Source organism: Felis catus, chromosome A1 (genome assembly GCF_018350175.1).
Source record: "Felis catus isolate Fca126 chromosome A1, F.catus_Fca126_mat1.0, whole genome shotgun sequence".
Taxonomy (NCBI): domain Eukaryota; kingdom Metazoa; phylum Chordata; class Mammalia; order Carnivora; family Felidae; genus Felis; species Felis catus.
In genome coordinates, this window is record NC_058368.1 from 119,746,838 (window position 1) to 119,765,498 (window position 18,661).

Sequence of the window (18,661 nt, forward strand, 5' to 3'; positions counted from 1 at the left end):
AAACTCTTCAATTATTCTAAACACTGTGACCTCAGCCAAAACAATTGACTGCTGTAGGCCTCTTTTTGAAAACAAAACAAAACAAAACAAATAAATCAAGGAGATTGCAAAGTCTAGTCCTGAGAGAAAGGCTGTTAGAACATCTGTTTGAGGTGAACCTGTTTGGGGTCCTGCAAACAGACTCATCCCAAGGTTAGCTTATAGGAACAGAGAATAAATTTGCGTCCACAAGTTTATTATTTCCTGTGCTGCATCAGGAAGAACACGACCAGGGAAGACTACCAGCTGAGACACCCAGAAAATCCCCCAGGGGTCTTTTAATAGTGATAATCTGTCTGCCTTACTTTCCCCGAGGCTGGATGGAGAGGAGTGCTTTGCAACAACACTTCGAAAGCAACAAGAAGTCCTAAAAGGTCTAGGGATCGTAAGTGGCAGTTTGGGGGCCATTGATCATGTTGCTAGAGGAAATTCCTTGTTTACAAGAAATTTTAGGATTTTCATACTATTGCATATGATGAATATGAGCCATCAGTGAGATTATATATATATATTAAGTACAGTAGAGGCTTGGGATAATAAGTGTGATCAACATCTTCCCTCAGAACCTGAAAAGGTGGTTATTAATATCTTATCTTAAACTAAGTTATTAATAATCCTTTTGAGTGGGGAGTAGTGATAAATCAGAATATGCAAGGAGGATAGTGTGGCAAAAATGCTGCCTTTTGTAGGTAATGGGTAAGTTATGATTACTAATTTTGTATTTCATTCTTCACTCTATAGTTGAGTTATTTATACATGTATCTGCATCCCTACCAAATCGTAAGTTCTTAGAGGGCAGGGATGTGTGTATCATTTCCCCTGATATTACCCAAAGCACAATATTGAACAATCAAATTCAAGGAATCGTTTTTATTCTAAAACGCTCCTGCCACCACCACTCACAATAGAGCCAGAATTTCATAGAACTGTAAGATAAATGTTCATGAATTGTGAGACTAATTGCTTTTTCGCTGCAAGGTAGGACCTATTTAATTGAGGACTCCTATAGCTAGTGAACAGCTAGCACAAACATGTTGGTTTCAACCTTGCAAATGCTAAAGTAATTTCAGACAACCATTTCTTTTCTTTTAACACATGGAGTAAGTCGGCAAAGGTTTAGGCACAGTTTTTTATTAGGCTCTTGGGAGTTGGCTTGTCTCAGTGAGTGGTGTGCTGTTTGGGACTGACTTCACCTGGACGACACAGCATCATCTATCAGCCCCACCAAGCTGGAAGAGCTCTGTGAGACCTAGATTGCCTGCAGCTGCTTAGATAATCTATAACCATATTTCCCCCCTAACTATAGGTCCATCCTTCTTAATTCATGAGTTATACTCCCATGTTTCAATTTCACCAACATTTATACCAAGACTAGTCACTGGTGCATCAAATGTACACAGAATATATTCTATGTGCAAGAACATACAATGGTACATCCCGGAATGCTAAAATGAGTAAGATTGAAACATAAAAGCCAATGATATGGGAGTAACTGCTCTGTGAAGACAGTGTCCTACGGACACCAAACCTTCAGTATATACCTGGGCATGGTAGTTCCCGCCCTCGAAAACAAACAAACAAACAAAAACAAAAAACAAATTATAAATGAGTGGATAGGTATCCTGGTTTGATCATAGGTATTTATCATGTTATTTACATTTTAGTCATTAGAAAAATATAGAGAGAACACTTGAAATATACCCTAAAAGTAAATTTATAAAAGATGCTAACGGCCCTTGTACACAAGGATTTTTCATTCAACTGAGGAGACAATAGGTATTGTTTAGTGTATAACTAGTGGGCAGTGTGATTAAAACATTAAGCAGCACAAGAGATAACTCATGGTTATATACGGTCGCCATGAAATTAAAATAGACCTTACATGCAATGCGAACAAATTTCAAAGGAAACAGCAATCACAATTGCTGCTACAAGTCCCTGTGTTCTTCATTCACGGACACACAGACTTCCATTCAAAAGGAGGGAAATAAGAAAAATACTCCTGTTTCTTTAATTCTTACTACTTTTTAGACTTTGTACTGCTATAAGCCTATTTATACCTGATCTTATTTCGCCTGCACAATTATATGAATTTCGCGCTATTACACCCATTTTAGAGAAGAGGAAATGGAAATAAGATTTAGTCATTAACCTACAGAGATATGGCTCTAAGTCAGTGGGGAAGCTGGACTCAAATCCAAGTCTCTGTCTCAAAGCCCCACTCTTTTACCATGCCACACCCCTATCTGAAAACCTTGGGCGAAACTTTGAAGTAGGTACTAAGCAATCATCGTGGGAATAGCCAATGGGTCAGCAGATTAGACATGAGCATAGATGCTGCCTGATGAGTATCAAATTGAGATGCTCTTCCAAACAAATGGTATATTTTATTTCATTTTCTATAGTTCCTGCAGGATTTTGATGTCATTTCTAAATGTAGGGGATTTGGAGACAACTTACAGAACCAGTAGTTGGATACAAAGATGTGCCCATTTGCAGACCTTGTAACTAGCCCTCTCTATATGCCCCAAACCTGTGTGTTTGCACTGTGCTCAGATTAGTGACTGAAAATTGGGTATTCCCATTTGTTTTAGTTCATCCTTTAAAGAATGCCTTCCCTTGCAGAGAAGGCTGTATTTTCTTAGCTTTTATTCTCCTGTAACATGCTTTGCACTCAGTGGGTGCTCAATAAATACTTGATGTTGGCTGAATAGGTGATAGTGGTGACACCCTGAGTTGCTTTCTTTTAAGTCAAGATAATCAAGTTCTTTGCCAATCAAACAGAACAAATTAGGTGTCATGTCAAAAGCTGGAGAAAACCCTGCAGTCATCAAAAAGTCACTTATCTTGAAATACCAAACATTTTCTTTATAGTATCTCAGTCTCTGTTTAGGATGCATTGCCCACAGGAATTTAGTAGTTCAGTTGTTTTCTATCATGTCATAATGTTCAATACTGTACTGCCAGGTGATGAATTAGAGGGTGGGACAGGAGTTTACAAATCAGTCCCTAGGGACTTGGCATTCCATCTTCCCAGACAGCATGAAGTGATAGGCATCTGTTAAGATAACTAGTTCAAAAGCCGAGAAAAACTTTGGCACACAAGGGAGAAATATGACCTAGGGCACCCAGTAGATTGGCCCCACTCCATTCCCACAGTCCACGTATGAGGAGACAAGAAGAAGTCCCGAACCCTAAGGCTGGCTGTGTGTAGCCTCTCCTGTGGCTCCATATGCAGTATTCACATAACCAGAATCATGGATATAGTCTAGTATGCACCCAGTAATGAGCTGGTGGGTGATCGCTGACAGTGTGCAGGACTTGACCTGGAAAGAACTCTGTTATGTGTGGCCTCTTGGCAGCTAGAAGGGGACCAACTATCTTCTGATGAAATGAGATTTCAAAGGTGAAGGAGTTAAAGAAAATCTCAAAGAGATATGATGAACAGAAAAAGAACGTCAAGACCTGCAGCCTCTTCAAGGAGCAGTTCCAAGGACAAGAATTTTGTCTGAACCCATCAAAAAGGCCAAGGAACTCAGTTTTCAGGGAGAGCAAGGTGCAGTAAGGCAAAAAAAAAAAAAAAAAAAAAAAAAAAAAAAAAAAAAAATCCTTCCTACTCCTGAGAGCAAGTAATAAAATTAATTAATGCCAACCTCCCTCCCAAAGAAAACACAATTATAAGGTCAAGAAAAACATAAAGAAAGCTATATGGTCATTTGGGCAAAGATCACAAGTATATAATCAGTGTAGCATGTTGGAAAAGGTGGTTGCGTTTTTTTTTTTTTTTAAGCTTTTTTAAAGCTGTTGCCTTGACAGTTTTACAATTAATGTCTTATCTTTGAATCTGTGTTTGCCTTGCTGAAAGAGATCATTATCCTGAGAAAATGTTCTATTCTATTGGAATTATTTCTTAAGTAACTATTAATACCATTCTTATAAATGGATATAATTAACTCATAGACTGGCAGCTTTCTTTGAAATTCTCTTTTCTCCTTCCTGAGCTTATTCTAATCTCTGACTGTAACTTGTAAACATCTGTCTAGAATTGATGAAATGACCTCATTTGGGTCCCAATCAGCTCAGCAGCAGAGACTGTCATGCTTAGGAACTGAATGCCACTGATGTAGGGTAAAAATTAACAACCTAAAGTAAGTGTGGTAGAGGGAAAACCTCACAGGCAAATCCCTCTAAATATTCCCTTTATACAGAGTTGGGACTTAAGGAGAAAAACGTTAAAAGAAATGATTGCTAGAGTAATAACTTATACAAGTGATTAAAACACTCAATGTACTGAAAAGAGAGTGTTTTCTTAGAAGATTAATTTGAAAAATAATGTGCCAGAGGCTCCCCTTAAGCGTCCTGAAGTCTTCCTACTCCTGTCTGCTTCTACAAAAGGGTAGAGTTTGACCCAGCGTATTACCTCACTCTCTGTGCCTCTCTACAGAAGTTATTTCATCCAGAGATTTCAAAGTGTCTTTACAAATGTAAATTAACAAGCCTCATCACTTCTCTCCATAGAGATGGTTCATTTAAGTAACACAGAAATTTACCAAAATGGCTTACTCAAGGTCACTTGAGAAATCCTTTGTGTAATCTGGAAATGGATATTCAAAGTGTAAAAATACCTTGCAGCCTCATTGCAGATCCAGACTTCTGTATCTCTTGGCAAGTACCACTGGAGGGTTGAATAATCTTCCTTTATCTTTACAGTGAGGCTCCAATCACTTGGTCTTTTCTCAACCTCACGAGGCTCTCACAAACCTGGAAATCCAGAGGTCAGCCATTCTCTTTCTTATCTATTCCCAAAGCTAAGTGAGGAGAGAATATGACTATTTTTTAAAGATTTTTATGAATTATTTTGATTAAATAAGTACTTGACTATATATATTTATATGTTTATATATATATATATATATATATATATATATATTTTTTTTTTTTTTTCCCTCCCAAACTCTTATATTGATCCAGTCAACAAATGTTTGTTAATCACTTATTTTGTTGCCTCTCACTATCCTGGACACAGGGAACAGTACAATTTCCTCCCTTCATGGGAAAGACGAACAATAAGCAAGAAACAGATACATCTTGGTCAAGTGCTGGAAAGATGATAAACATGAGGAGCTGGGTGAACTGAGTAGGTGTGGGTGGACCAGGGAAGGCCCCCCTCTAATCAAAACTCTTTTTGCTTTCCCTCTATGGGGGATGGACCCATAGGAAGATTGGACCATTGGAAGATGACCAAAGCTTAGAGCACTGGAGTGAACAGCAGGAAATGTGGCTTTGGAGGAAGGGCAGAGTGTGTGGGCCATGGGAAAGAGTATGGATTGTATTCCGACAACAGTGATCAACCCATGATGGGTTTGAAGCAGATTAGTAACATGATCTATGTTTTCATTAAAAAAAAAATTAAATTTTATGTTAGCGGTAGAGTGCAAGCCAGGGAAAGGGGCAGAGGGAGAGAGAGAGAAAGAATCCAAAGCAGGCTCCACACCAATGGGGAACTCAATCCCATGACCCTGGGGTCATGACCTGAACCAAAACAAGAGTGGGACGCTCAATCAACTGGGCCACCCAGGTTTCCCTCCTCTGAAATATTTTTATCTGTCTCTACACATGTAATGTGAATCTTGTAAAGATTCACCAGACAGGCCAGGCTTTCTCATACCTTATAACTATTGAGGAAATATGCGTAGGAAACTGTTCTTCCCCCTTTAATCCTTACTGCACCAAGTTCCCCAAATGCTCGTGGATGCAAAGTAGAACATTATTTTACAAGGGACAGACCTAGCTGCTTCTGTGGAGCTGATTCACCAGTTCTTACACTATGGATTAGCTGGTCTTCTTGCCCTTTTCACTGAGGAACCTGCAGTGTTCTTTTGTCTCATCTGTTCTCCCTCCCTGTGACCCTTACAGCACAAGACACAGACCTATGCATGACCTTTATCACTTGTATTGTCATTAAATGTTACCTTACCCTGATCTTCTGTTTGTGAGCTCTTTGAGGGCTGGGAATTAATCTTACTCACTTTCGTATTTCCAGTCATAATCACAGAGCCAGGTCCAGGTGCTCCAAAAAGGACGGGCAGGAGAGTGAACAGTGTGGTGAGAATATAATGGATTATCCCAGATTGGAACACATTTGAGGGAAAAGTGATGTGATGAATGATTATGCTGGATGACAGTGTAAGGTTGGACTGGACATGTTGAACTGGGATCTATGGTAACTTTTATAACCACTGCAATGACTTATGGGTGAAAGTGTGAACTCTAGGGGGTGCCTGGGTGGCTCAGTCGGTTAAGCACCCAATTCCTGATTTTGGCTCAGGTCATGATCCCACAGTTTGTGAGATGGAGTCCCAAGCTCAGAGCCTGCTTGGGATTCTCTCTTTCCCTCCCTCTCTCTGCCCAGCCTCTACTCACCCACACGCTCTGTCCCTTTGTGCCTATTCCCTGCTTGAGCTCTCTTTCTCAAAATAAATAAATTTTTAAAAATAAAAAAAAAAGTGTTAACTCTACAATTCTAGAGGTCTTTTCTGAGGTGCTAGTACTCCACTTGCCCTGGCTGGTTTAGACCAACGGTTCTCAAATGGGTCTCACAGGAGACATAATAGTATAGGAAGCGTTTGTAGGTGGCAAGGGCATCAAGATTAAATGACATAGATTTCCACTTTCATAATGTAATTCCATGCTCAATTCTGCTTTAGCTTTTCTAATTATTACATAGGTGATCTCTGTTTTGTGGCAGATTATCTTTAACTCCCTCAAGTCCCTGCTAATCTCACTTTTTTAATGAAAAGTGAACAAGCCTCAGGATCAGAGCTTTTGAACAGGAAATGGTATTTGTTTGGAATTTAATGTTATTTTGTTAATTATATTCATTTTGTGGTTTCCTTTTCTTTATGGAAAATAATGATCATTTTCCAGATAGGATGAGAATATAAAATTTCATTCTTCCGTGAATCTTTGGAAGTAAAAAGTACAAGATTTAAATATATACGATAAAGGTCATACACAAATTTTGGCAAAAACCATGGAGCTGATGTAAAATGACTTAACATTTGGGAAACTAGATTAGACCAATGATTCCTAGCCTTGTTTCTGAGCCTACCCTTAAGGTGCACATTTACTGAAAAATAGTCATATGAAATTAATATAAATTAATGTAATTTAGGAAAATATATATGCCATGTATATTTCTATTTTTATTTATTTTTACAATATTTTTCTCATTATAAGGATTAGGCATGTTTATTTTTGGAATATAGGTCCCAGAAAATATATAATGGCATAAAAATTAAAAAATGCATAATGGCATAAAGATAAAGAACTCAGAACAGTATACTATAGGGACAAACACATTTAAGATGTGAGTTGTTTTCTTTCTTGCTTGCTTTTTTTTTGTTGTACTTTTTGGAAATTGATGAGATGATTTTGAATCTCAAAATGTTAATATGTATGTAAATCTGAATTTACATAAAAGAAATGAAAGGGTTATGGTTTTGTTTATTAAAAACAATTAACAATAGAATGACTTTAAGTATCAAACCTTCCCCTGTGTACTTAAAAGTTTAATTTACTCCAAATTTATATACATACAATATTAAGCACAATACTTGTCAAGCAATTTAACACATACCTTTAATAAATAAAATTTCATACAATTTCAATTATAATGAGATGAGTGAAGGTTCCTTTTGGAAATCATGCACTTAAACCCTGGCTTTTCTTACTTGCCAGAGACATACACTTTTCAGTTATTTGCAAACTTACTTTCCTACTAATGGAAGGATAAAAACATGCCAGATTGAGCTGTATTTTAATTTTCAGTGAAAGGAAATGGCTTTGGCCCTACTGCCATACCAAGCCAACAGGTGTAGGAAAATAATTAACCACTCATACACATGGTACTCGTATTGGAAATGTCTATTTACAATTTTTTTCCCCAAAGCAGAACATTAACATGATGTAATATTATTACCTTAATCCCAAGCAACCAGCAACAATAATAACCACTCCACACCAATATTGGAACGTGGTGTTCCAATGAAAGTTTCATTTTCCTCTCCCTCACTAAGCATTTCTCTACTGAGACGAACGACAACTCCATTACTTGATTTTGATGTTCTAAGGTGAGAGAGGTTTACATTATAGGATCTTGTTATAGTACTTTGTCAGTAAATGTGATGGAGCTAAGAGGACAACCCATCACCTTGAAATAAATTCCAGTGGTTCATTCCACCTGGCTCCACTCAAATACTAACAATTCTCAAGACTATAGTCTCCAGGAAGGCTAGAAATCCATGAGGTTCGCTTTATCTTCTGTGCCTGAAACAGTGCTCGGTTCCTAAAGGACCCTTCAGTGTTGTTGAATGAATGAGCCATCATTATAATAGCAGCTATTTCTAAATACCCAAGATGTATTTAGATTTACCCAAGATGTGGGTGTCTGGGTGGCTTGGTGGGTGATGCATCCAACTCTTGATTTTGGCTCAGGTCATGATCTCCTGGTTTGTAAGTTCAAGCCCTGTGTTGGGCTCTGTGCTGACAGCGAGGAGCCTGTTGGGGATTCTCTCTCTTCTATCTCTGCCCCTCCCCTGCTCATACACACACATACACACTCTCTCTCAAAATAAATAGGTGGGCTTAAAAAAAAAGTTTAAATACCCAAGATGTAATAGGTGCTATTATTTACTGTACCAACTCCAGTTCTAGTAACAGCTAAACCTGTAGTGGATTATTATCTGCGTTGTCTCATTGAGGAAACAGGCTCAGAAATGTTAATATGCCAAGTTCATACAGTGAAGGGATTAGGATTCAAAGCTAAATATGTCTGATGCCAATGCTTCCGTTTTTTTCTCCTACAGAATGGAAAGTGTTATATGACCTCAAAAAGGGTGTCATACATAAAAATGAAAACTCCAATGGTGCAGATTCAATTTCTTTTGGGTTATCTAGTAACATTATCCAAAAAAAAAAAAAAAGAAAAAAAAAAGAATCCATGTTTGTTTCTGGGATTTTCCCATTGGCTTGCCTCTGAAGGGCTGGGAAGAACCTTTGGTAAGTGACGGTTATTAAAACTTTTAGGCTCTGTTAAGAAAAAAAAAACAGCATATGTGTATGTATGAGTAATATGTATATGTGTGTCAGTCCATTTTTTTCAATCTTTTGTTGCTGCCTAATCTCTCTTCAGCAACCTGGCAGCCGGGGATTGCTAAAGGGCTCACACTTCATATCAAGTATCAAGTCAGGGGCATCTTGACTTGATACTTCCTTCCTACCCATTGCGTCTCTTCAGCAGCTGGGCCACCTTTTGAGGTGACTGGGCAGCCATGGCCAGAAAGAGCCCAGGATCCCTGCAGAAGGGAGCAGAGGGCAGTGCAAAATAGCCCTCCAGGAGACGAGAACGTCAAAAATATTTGTTCACCAGAGTTTGCAGTTCCCTGCAGTTTTATAAATAATTCACTTGGGTAATGTTTTATCAAGAACTGCACAATTGTGTCAAAAGCCTGAGAATCTGATGGGCTTAAAAAAATTCTTAATCGAAAAACATCAAGGCTTTGACTGGATACCTTTATCCTTTTTTCCTTCTTGGAAAAAAAAAATCTGTAACACGCAAATGAGTTTGTTGTAATTGCCCACCTAGTGTGTAAAATTTCGGCTTCAGTGTCACGCTTAACAGGGAATGTGCATAAGTACATGAAGCCAGCCGAGCATTCAAGGTTTCTATTTGTTGTTTTTCTTTACCAGCCAGCAGTTGGACACTGTGCTCGTCTTCAGGAAGAAGTCGTTAAATCAATTCTTTATTTAACCTCTTTGCTGACTTATGTTCCCTGTCCTATGACGAAGGTATTTTAGTCCACCTGCTCCTTATTAAGCATGAATTCCCCTCATAGTGTTTTAATCCACTGGTTTGCATTTCTGGACATACATCCCTTGCATGAACTAATAGTAAAATCTATTTCTCTGGTCACAAGGTGAAATAGGCAAGAATATGTGAATGATTCATGAAACTCCATCATCGCTCAGGAGAGATTCTAAGTTATTTGCCAAAGATGGTGACTCTTTAGAGAAGATGGATAGAATTGATTTAGTGGTAAAAGTGTGTGATCTGGGTCAGATGACCTAGTTTGTAGCTAAGCTACACCACATGTGAACTGTGTGACCCTGACCACCCTCTTTAACTCTCTGTGTCTCAGCTTCCCTGCCAATTAACTGTAGATAATAATTATTCCTACCTAAGAAAGTTTCTGTAAGGATTAAGCAAGTTAATAAATGGAAGGCACTCAGGGCAGGGCTAGAGCAGAGGATGCACTTTGTAAATGTAGCTGCTCTGAGTCATTTTGTCTCAACACACTTTCTGGGTGAAGCTCTTCCTCCTGACATATAGCAAATGTTAATTAAGTAAGTGCACACATGTTTCCTGGAGTTTCCACCCCGAAGCTGTGGACATATCGGATTTTCTGTTTTTTATTCTGCTTTCCATCACCAGGTTAAATTTAATGGATCAGTGCTGTCCTTTTGTACCCTAGATTTTCCATATAAGATTCCCACAGAAGGATGCACATGACCAGTGGACGGGGCAAAACAAAGAGGAGGCAAAACAAAGAGGCAGTCTATCAAATTAGCTGCCATTCTTTTCCTCCAGTGACAAATCTATAGTGATCAATTTGAGCTGCAAAGACTTTAAGCTTTTACTTTTTCTGCTTCTCAACAATCTCTTTGAATTGTTAAAAGACAAACTGAGGCCTATTAAAATTTTTAAAAGGTGATTTGAACAAAAATCAATTTGAATCAGGCAGCATGTAATCTGGCAGATAGAGAGGAGCTCCAAGGAGTTGCACACAATGAAAGACTTTCATAAGCAGAAGGGAGCAGGAACAAGGAAGTTATACTAGGCAAAAGAACAGGTTGGTAATTGCAAGGTTACCTTCCTTTAGGGGACAGCAGAGGCCTATCAGGCAGATTACTTAACTAGTACTGACAGGATGATTCTTTTTTAAGTGAATATTCCGTTTCACAGAAAGCCAAAATTGTAATTAGGTCTTGCTTTGGTGGTATTAAGCTTAGCATAGGCAGCTCCATTTTGGGCAGACCTGTTGCCTCGTTTTCAACAATTCCCCTCATTTTACTGGACTCTCTGCCTACCTGAGAGAGGTCTTTAAAATTTAAGGCATGAGTGCCACTCTCAGCTAACTCTGGGGTTCTCACAGTTTTTGCTGAATCTCTGTGTGATATTCACAGGTCACAACTTCAGATTCACATGTTTTTAGTAAGTTTTTAATTTTAATTCCAATATGGTGAACACACAGTGTTATTTTAGTTTCAGGTGTCCAATACAGTGATTCAACAATTCCACACATCACTCAGTGCTCATCATGACAAGTATACTCCTTAATCTCCATCACCTATTTAACCTATCCCCTCCATCCACCTCCCCTCTAGTAACCATCAGTTTGTTCTCTATAGTTACACATCTGGGTCTTAATTTGTCTCTTTCTCTCCTTTTTTCCTTTCCTCATTTGTAAGTTCAGATTCTTTTAGTTGGTCATTATCTTTGTTCCTTTTCCAACATTCTATTCATCAGGAGATCTTTTGTTTGTGGGAGGTTGGCTGTGAACATGCATTTTGAGAGAATTTAGTGCACCAAGAAGACTTATGATTATTATAAGCAGGATAACTTCCAATATTTGGAATGCACTTTGGAGGCTTGGTCTCCAAGACCCAAACCAATGAGAATCAAATAAGTAAAGGAAGTTCCCATAGAAGGCATCACTTTCTTAAGCCAACTGGCTTATTCATTGATCTCACGTAGCTGGGTCCCAACTTCCCCAGAGATGTTAATCCAAGTGCAGGTGATATTTGCCATAGCATAAACACCTTCTTCCTCAGCTAAAATATAATTAAAGACTTATACTATTACGAGAACAAGTTTGGTCAGAGAGTCTAGGGATTTTGTTGGGCAGCTATTATTTTGCCAGCAGATTCGGGGATAAGTGCAAGAATTAAGGAACAATGTCTTCCCATGCATTAACAAAGAAGAAAAGCAAGGCGCAAAAAGGCAGAAGAATAAAGGTTTCATACTGGGGATGAACATTTTGATCCGTGATCTTGGGAAAGCTGCCCACCTCAAGATGCCGTCTGCTTCTGGGGAGAAACCTCCCTAGTCAATTTTAATTTTAGATTTCCAGCTGGTGTACAGTTCCAAGAGTCTGAAAAAACCCTTTTTAATTGGGATATATGAACCTAAAGTTCAAGTCCCTAAAGTTTGGCTGCTATTTGGGTAGTGAGAAGAACCTGGTATCATCTCTTCCAAGGACATTCAAGGGCGGTCTTTGTTCTTCATAATTCCAAACCAGAAGGGTGGGAGAGAATTTGGAAACATTAGTTTTTGAAAAGTCATAACCAGATATTTGAGGAAACTAGAGGAATTCAGCATCCAATTCACTTTACAGGTATGGAACAAACCTTAAAGACAATTAGCAGGATTAGAATTTAAATACAGATAAAGGTCCAAAGATAATTTCTCTCTCTATAATCAACCTCATTTTACCAAAGATAATCACAGTAAAGCTAATTTGTTTGCATTAAACTTGGCATGGTATTATTTACCTAAGTCCAACAAGAATTCCTTTATAAGAAATCTCAGATTGAACTCTTAAAGCCTTTTGAGGGTAGGAAATCAAGCCCAGGACTTGCCATCAGATGTGTCCTCAGACTTCGCCTGTAATACCTATAGATTTGGGTGAATTCTTCCCTTTTTGAGGTTCCACAGATATCTTGTTTCCTGTGCCTGCCAGGACATCACCTTTTTTACTTTCCTGGTAAGGCAGCTGGGAACCGTTGTAAGCAAGGTCTTTCCAAGGGGCTTTATTAGCTCCATAAAGTAAACCTTAGTTCCTTAAAGCTGTGGCCCTGAGTCAATATACGTTCTCAAATATGACATTCCAGCGAAGGCCTTGGCAATATAACCAATGTTTCCAATTGTGTCCTGTTACAAGGAGAACAGTATGAAAGAGACTATCCTCCCAAGATCCAGAGTCACTCTCAAAGATAACCAAAACAGACAATTCCCCCTAAGAACCAGCAGGAGTTGGTGGGACCCTAAGAAAGAAAGCAGGGCAACCTACATTTCTGCCCAGCCATATTTTGGAGAACCCCAATCTCACGATTGTCAACCTAAGTTGGTAGGACACAAAATGAGACAAACAAGAAGGCAGTAGCTGTCTCTGGGAAAGGACCAACAACTAATGGTACCCGAGAGCAAATTCATGAGTCACAATTCAAAGACCTAATTGTTACAAATGTTTTTGTTTTTGTTGTGTTTGTTTGGTTTTTTCTTGCCAATCTGAATTTGGAAAGGAAGAGGCAAGGACATTTTACCTTCCTCTATCGACCAGGCACCGCAGATAGAGATAGGAGAGCCGACTTTGGTACAAACGCTTACCCTTTAGGTGGCCTCGGCCAGTTTTCCCAGAATGCCCCTGCCGGCCGCCGAGAGAGCACGATGCCCCAGCGTTCTCGTCCTGGTCACCAGATACGTCAGAGGAGGACCAATATCTCCTTTCCCTCACGGCGAGGGCTCGGCTGGGACGCCTTTGTCCGGAGGGCACCGCGCACGTGCACGAGCCGCTCCCGGACAGAAGAGCTCCCGCGAGGCCACGGTAACGCGAGACGGTCTTTGCGGAGCTTCAGCTGCTCGTGCAGCCTTCCAGCGGAAGGGCTCGCCGCCCACCCTCCGCCGACCCGCCCCGGCCCCGCAACCGGGCGGTTTTTACAGCGGACGCCGAAAAACCCGAACTCAGTCCCCCTTCACAGTCGGACCCGGTCCGGTTTCTAAGCTGGAACCAGTCCGGCCCCGAACTTCTTCCGGTTTTGAAGTCGGACTAAGTCTGCCGTGGGACCCGGCCTGGTTTCGAAGTCAGACCCAGTCCGACTCCGGGCGGCTTGTGGGTCCAGTCAGGAAGAAGAAATGTTCCAGGAACGCTTGAGAGCTTCTCACGTAAAAGCTGCTGGGACCTCACAGGGGCGTCCCCATCACCTCCCGAGGCAGCGAGAAGCAGCGAGAAGCAGCGAGCTCAAGGATCCTGTTGCTGGAGCTCAGGGGGCTCAGCAGGTACCTGGGTCTGGTTGCTGGAGCTCAAGGGGCTCAGCAGGTGCCCTGGTCTGGTTGCTCGAGCTCAGGGGGCTCAGCAGGTACCTGGGTCTGGTTGCTCCAGCTCAAGGGGCTCAGCAGGTACCTACCTGGGTCTGTTTGCTCGAGCTCAGGGGGCTCAGCAGGTACCTACCTGGGTCTGGTTGCTCGAGCTCAGGGGGCTCAGCAGGTACCTGGGTCTGGTTGCTCGAGCTCAGGGGGCTCAGCACGTACCTGGGTCTGTTTGCTCAAGTTTAAGGGGCTCAGCAGGTACCTACCTGGGTCTGGTTGCTGGAGCTCAAGGGGCTCAGCAGGTACCTACCTGGGTCTGGTTGCTCGAGCTGAGGGGGCTCAGCAGGTACCCAGGTCTGGTTGCTGGAGCTCAAGGGGCTCAGCAGGTTCCTGGCTCTGGTTGCTGGAGCTCAAGGGGCTCAGCAAGTTCCTACCTGGGTCTGGTTGCTCCAGCTCAAGGGGCTCAGCAGGTTCCTGGCTCTGGTTGCTGAACCTCTAGGGGAGCAGCAGGTACCTACCTGGGTCTGGTTGCTCCTGGTTCCCTCTTCCATCACCAGGACTGTGAAAACAAAAACATGAGGCATATTACAATTTCTTTTTTTTTTTTTTTCTTTTTTTTTTTTCAACGTTTATTTATTTTTGGGACAGAGAGAGACAGAGCATGAACGGGCGAGGGGCAGAGAGAGAGGGAGACACAGAATCGGAAACAGGCTCCAGGCTCTGAGCCATCAGCCCAGAGCCCGACGCGGGGCTCGAACTCACGGACCGCGAGATCGTGACCTGGCTGAAGTCCGACGCTTAACCGACTGCGCCACCCAGGCGCCCCCATATTACAATTTCAAGACGTTATGTGGGCAAAAATGGATTCGGATCCAGCAACATCCAATCTAGCAGATCGAAAGGAGCTCCGAGGAGCTGTACAGAACGAAAGACATTTACAGCCAGAGGGGAGCAGGAACGAAGAGGTTACACTACTAGACAAAAAGGCAGGTTAGTTGTTGGAAGGTTACCTTCCTTTAGGGGATGGAGGGGTCTATCTGGCAGAATAAGTAGTGCTGATCAGGAAATTCTTCTTTTGTTTATTTATTTAATTTGAGAGAGAGAGAACATGGAGCAGGGGAGGGACAGATACAGAGGGGAGTCCCAAGCAGGCTCCGCACTGCCAGCATGGAGACCCATGCAGGGCTTGAACCCACGATGCATGAGATCATGATCCTATCGGATACCAAGAGTCAGATGCTCAGGGGACTGAGCCCCCCAGGTGCTGCTGATGAGGGGATTCCTGATTGGTTTAAGATTCCTCTTCTGGGAGAGCAGGAACTATAATTAAATTATGCTTTGGTTTGGTGGTGTGGGGCTTAACATAAATGACTCTATTTTGGCCCTGTTGTCTTTTTTTTTTTTTTTTTTTTAACAATACTGCAAAAGCACCACTTGCAAAACTTATCTGCAGGCTTGTTAAGGTAATTTATTAAAATTAAAGGAGGCAATTAGTTATTTTAAGCCACATGCAAATTTTAAGGAAAAGGTTAAGATTTTGAAGAGCTAGAATTTCTGAACTTTTTCTCCTTTTTTTTCTTTTTCTTCTTCTCCTTCCCTTTTCCTCTCTTTCCCTCCTCCTCTCTCTTCTTCTGCTCTTCCTTTCAGTGCAGCTCAGTGTGTGGCATTGGTGGCTGGAAGTCTTCAGTGAACCTAGGTATGTAAGAACAAGGTAGTTTGGCTAGATTAAAGCTTACTGTGAATGGGGTAATCAATAGTTGGAAAAGTAGGTATAGGATAGATCCAAGAAAGCTTGAGATGCTGTGCTAATGCATAGTAACTCAGAGTCACTGAGGATGAGGAGGCAGAGGGAATGAGATACATAATATTTTTTATTACTCTGGACATGAGGTCATAGCCTAATCAGGTTTTCTCCAGAATCCACAAAAACTGAAGTGTCCTGGTTACTCTTGTAAAAATATTAAATGGGAAGAGTGGGCAGAAACAAGCTTTATGTGTTGCTGGGACTCACCTGTCTCTGAATTCAGCCTTCAAACGTCAGCAGAGTCGAAACGGTGGTGCGGGGCACCTCCAAGAGACAGCGAAGAAAATTCTGCCTTCCTGTTTCCTCCTTCAGATGATCTTCCTTTCTTATAACTAACCTCCCCCAATTCACTTCTGCTTTGATTTCTGTACTGAAAGTGTCCATCTTACCTTTAAGGCCTCTAGAATCAGAAGGTTTCTCTTTTTCTTTTGGACTTTCTTTTTTACAAGGAACTTTTAACAAAGTCCAGCAAAGCCGTGGTGCTCCTGAAAGCTTGCTCTGTTTAAATTGTATCCAGAATTATAATTTCTTTAACGGTGGCCATTCCTCTGGTATTGTGTATCACACTGAAAAAAAGATATTTTGAAATTCTTTAACAGCATATTAAAATGCAAATCGGTCTTCCTATTAAAGATTTCTGGAAGTTCTCTGACAACACATTTAAATGCAAATTGCTGAAGTGTAGATGCTAAAATTAAAATTGGGAACAGAATACACCTCCGTGGAGGGGCTGGTGCTCTTAACAGCATAGAGGAAAGAAGTACTCTAGGCCTCCTGTATTGTAATCACACAGTCAGTAGGTGACCCACCGAAGGGACAATTCCAGAGGAGAACATTCCCACCTCTCAGTTGCTCCTCCTCTTGCATTTAATTCTGCAAAATGGATCTGAGCCGAGTAGGCTCATGGCAACCTAATACAATACAGATTTTTTCCTTCTCTTGTGTTGTGTTGTCTGGACAGGGGCAGGCAAAGCTCCTAACCCACTGGTATTATTTACTTTGCAACTCTGCCATGGTCTATTTACAGCTTGTCTGAGATTTCTTCCCTTTCTTCTGCTCTTCCTAGAAGTGGATTGTTCTAGGAGGCAGGTCCCTATAGCAACGATACAAACCAGTGCTTTTCCAATTCTCCTTTTGTGACACTGCAGGGTCCCTCTAATTATTCCAAGGGGGTGTCATGGGACTCTTAAAACAGAATTAGTTTTAATTCACTCTAAATTTAAAAATAAATATGTGTCATTCTGTGGTTTGGGGCCACTGGATGGTAAAGAATGTGGGCTGTGCGTAAGGATGATGATGAGAGTGAAATTAAATAATGATCTGTTCAAAACGACTTGAAAATTTAATGGTAGAGATTATTTCAGGATGATGTGGTTTCTTCAGAATAATGGAGAATAGACTCCTAGTCCTTAAAATGTGGCTCCCAGGTTGCTATTCTCATATAGGCTGGGCTAGGAGGAAAGCCTTTCTTGGCAAGGCTGAGCACTCTGTCTTCTGACATTGTTTTTCTTTTTTTAATTTTTTTTAACATTTGTTTATTTTAATTTTTTTTTAATTTTTTTTTCAACGTTTATTTATTTTTGGGACAGAGAGAGACAGAGCATGAACGGGCGAGGGGCAGAGAGAGAGGGAGACACAGAATCGGAAACAGACTCCAGGCTCTGAGCCATCAGCCCAGAGCCTGACGCGGGGCTCGAACTCCTGGACCGCGAGATCGTGACCTGGCTGAAGTCGGACGCTTAACCGACTGCGCCACCCAGGCGCCCCGAACATTTGTTTATTTTTAAGACAGAGAGAGAGCATGGACAGGGGAGGGTCAGAGAGAGAGGGAGACACAGAATCTGAAACAGACTCCAGGCTCTGAGCTGTCAGCACAGAGCCCGACGTGGGGCTCAAACCCACGGATTGTGAGATCATGACCTGAGCCGAAGTCAGACGCTTAACCGACTGAGTCACCCAGGCGCCCCTTGACATTGTTTTTCCAGGTGATGTGTCCTTCGGACTTTTTTAAGTAGTCCTGGGAAAATATCCTGGCTCAATAGGTCTCTTTGGTACTCTTTATTGGATCCTCTGTTTAAAAGTAATTTTTAGTTATACAAATACACATGAATACATTTTCCCTTAAAGGCTCTTTTTCTTAAACCCAGTACCCTCTCCTTGTTCTGGGAGTTAACTCCTGTTGTGAACTTAATATGTACTCTTCAAAATGCTTACATATATATCTACAGATGATATGTAGCACTATTGTTAAACTATGGTTTAAAAGTCATTCTAGGGGTACCTGAGTGGCTCAGTCAGGTTAAGTGTCTGACTTTGGCTTAGGTCATGATCTTGTGGTTTGTGAGTTCAAGCCCTGCATTGGTCTCTGTGCTGACAGCTCAGAGCCTGGAGCCTGCTTCAGAGTCTATGTCTCCCTTTCTCTCTCTGCCGCACCACCCCACCCCCCACCCCTGCTTGCACTCTGTGTCTCTCTCAAAAAATAAATAAACATTAAAAAATTTAAATATATATAAAAGTCTTTCTAAAATAAGATCTTTGTCTATCAGGGTGTCTTAGAGGATTGTCAGTTTTGATGTTTATAGCTTTAATTCATTTATTTGCTTTTAGTGTTATATAATTATATTATAGTTTATTTAACCAATTTCTTAATGGTATACATTTAGATTACTTGT

At 41.0% G+C, this 18,661-nt stretch overlaps 1 protein-coding gene and 1 long non-coding RNA gene across 6 annotated transcripts in view; one reads left to right on the forward strand and one right to left on the reverse strand.

Annotated features, from left to right (window-relative positions):
* Window positions 1-13,626, reverse strand: part of LOC109501171 — a 52,848-nt gene extending 39,222 nt beyond the window's left edge. For 4 of the 5 annotated variants that reach the window (XR_006599941.1, XR_006599942.1, XR_006599943.1 and 1 more), the window contains exons 1-2: window positions 13,487-13,624; window positions 4,665-4,800 (exon numbers count right to left, since the gene is read on the reverse strand). This is a non-coding gene — a long non-coding RNA (uncharacterized LOC109501171). Of the gene's footprint in view, window positions 1-4,664; window positions 4,848-13,486 lie in introns of all 5 variants that reach the window. The other variant, XR_006599940.1, reaches the window with a different exon arrangement.
* The window catches only part of KCTD16 (potassium channel tetramerization domain containing 16), a 251,565-nt gene that overhangs the window by 46,520 nt on the left and 186,384 nt on the right, over window positions 1-18,661 (forward strand). The gene's annotated exons all lie outside the window — the stretch shown is intronic.